The sequence below is a fragment of the Plecotus auritus genome, assembly GCF_963455305.1.
Source record: "Plecotus auritus genome assembly, chromosome: 6".
NCBI classification, from domain to species: Eukaryota; Metazoa; Chordata; class Mammalia; order Chiroptera; family Vespertilionidae; genus Plecotus; species Plecotus auritus.
The window spans coordinates 139,656,313-139,658,359 of record NC_137773.1 but is presented as its reverse complement, the minus strand read 5'-3'; the positions used below and the strand labels follow the sequence as shown (position 1 = coordinate 139,658,359).

The window sequence follows — 2,047 nt, the reverse complement described above, 5'->3', positions numbered from 1 at the left end:
GTGTCATTTGGTCCTTGCTGCAGTTTGTGCTCATCTCTCAGAAAGCAAAAGTATCCACTTGATATTTCAATAAATATCAAAGTAATTGTTACCAAAAAAAAAAAAAAAATAGCTTCCCCGGGCCAGAGATTTAAGAAAGAGCATTTTTGATGAATGATTCCCAGCATCGAGTGAGTCCTCCTTTAGTCCAAATGAGTCGATGTCAGGAATGTTCCTTCCACTGCTGGCTTTGACCCGGTCTCACTCCTGCTGCTGCATGAACTACATGAGGACTGCTTTCATGGGGGCTGGTGGTGGTGATAGACGTACTGCCTGCTGCTAAGGGTGAAGTGAGATCAGGGATCAACTGGAATAAGGGAAAGAAAATCCAAATCCAGCAAATCTGATGACGTGCTTGATATTTGCATGTGGTGGAATGGTACTGTGTAGTCTGTTCATGGAAGTGGAATAGCAGCAGGATCAACCAGTCACACTGGGCACCCTCATACATGAAAACCCCTTTGGTTGGGCTGCCTTGTGTTTCTGACATAGAAATGCACTTCCTTTTGGCAAGAGGGTCTTCCTCTTCATCAGAAGAGCTTTCTGTTGTTCAGTCAATAACATCCACTCTCTTCTTGCTGCCTCATTGTCTAGTCACTGATCAAGCTTACTGAGGACACTTGAACTTTCTATTTTTGTACATGGCTGGCTGGATACTTTCATAGTTTCTTTCTTTGTCTCATTGGACACCAAGAGCCATCTTCTTGGAATTTGATCTCATCCACATCAGAACAGTCACTGAGAATTTCCATAAAAAGCCCATCTAAAATTAGACTTTCATAGGCAGTTTTTTTGTCACACACAAGACAAATCCAGGTGGGCTTCTTCTCATGCATTTGCAGATAAAGAGCAGCATCAAAACACTATAGGTTTGTACAAATCACTGCTCAGTGTGGGATTGTCAGCCTCAAGGGCACATCAAGGATACCTGAAGGCTCGCTGTGGCGATTTCACTATCAGGATCTGCAGTAAGTTTTTCTTTAACTTTCCAATTTCTGATGCTCAAGAAATGGAACTCTGGTTTGGCACAGGTGAAAATAACCTAACTTAACATGTAATGTTCATTGGGCATCCAGGGTGCCTCTGTTCGATCTCATTTTTAGGTGGTGGTGCGTAGCCAGGTAAAGTAAAAAGCTTCCCATTTACTTTTATACATAGACTGTTGAGATAGTTACCTTCCTGAGGACAACTTATTTCTGCCAAGCAAAGTCTCTGCTGAACTTGGACTGTATAATCTCTCCTACCACCTGGCAAAAAAATCTCTGGATATGCTGTCTCTCTAACTAGTTGAAATGTCAGACCAAAAATAAAAACTTCTCTTGAAATTGTTGAATACTGCTTTGAACTCATGGGCTTGATGAGAACATCAGAAACATCATAAAAGGGCAAGGTTTGTAACTGCACAACAGTCTGGACAAGAGGCATTGGGGGGATGGCTGCTGCATCTCAAATGTGCCCTTAGTAGGTATCTGGATGCAACACAGAACAAACAGGGGCACGGTGAGTGAGGTGTAACTGAAGTGGAAGGCAATGTGTGGATTCCAGCCACAGCCTACTCAGGCTCTACAGGTGATGGGCTGCCATCCAAATTGAAAACTGATGCTTTGATTGTGGATACATTAGAAAGTCCTTCAAGAGTCCATGGGTGTCCGTGTCTGTACAATTCTCAGATTTCAGTCTGAGCCGCAGGGGCAGGGCTGCAGCCGCCCTTCAGTAAATGCAGCACCCTCATCAGGAGGTCATGCTTGCGCCTACTTTTATTTAATCCAGCAAAGCCTAGTAACACTTGTAGCCCAAAAACCATATTCCTCAACTCCTTGGAAGCTGCCATTTCATACCACCCGTGGGCACCACTGCCACTACAGCACCCCATCCCACTACCACCCACGACTCTGCCATCACTAGGGCAGCCACCTCCAGCACATCTAGCACTGGGTGCTGCTGAAGACACCACTGCCAGGCCCAGTCCAAGCTTTGCATTCTTAGAATAAACCCAATGACATAGGCC

At 44.7% G+C, this 2,047-nt stretch overlaps 1 pseudogene across 1 annotated transcript; it reads right to left on the bottom strand.

Annotated features, from left to right (window-relative positions):
* Positions 1-278: 278 nt before the first annotated feature.
* On the bottom strand, positions 279-1,825 carry LOC308250974 (E3 SUMO-protein ligase PIAS2-like; annotated as a pseudogene). The gene has a single exon. The product of its transcript is annotated as an E3 SUMO-protein ligase PIAS2-like (transcript).
* Positions 1,826-2,047: the final 222 nt, after the last annotated feature.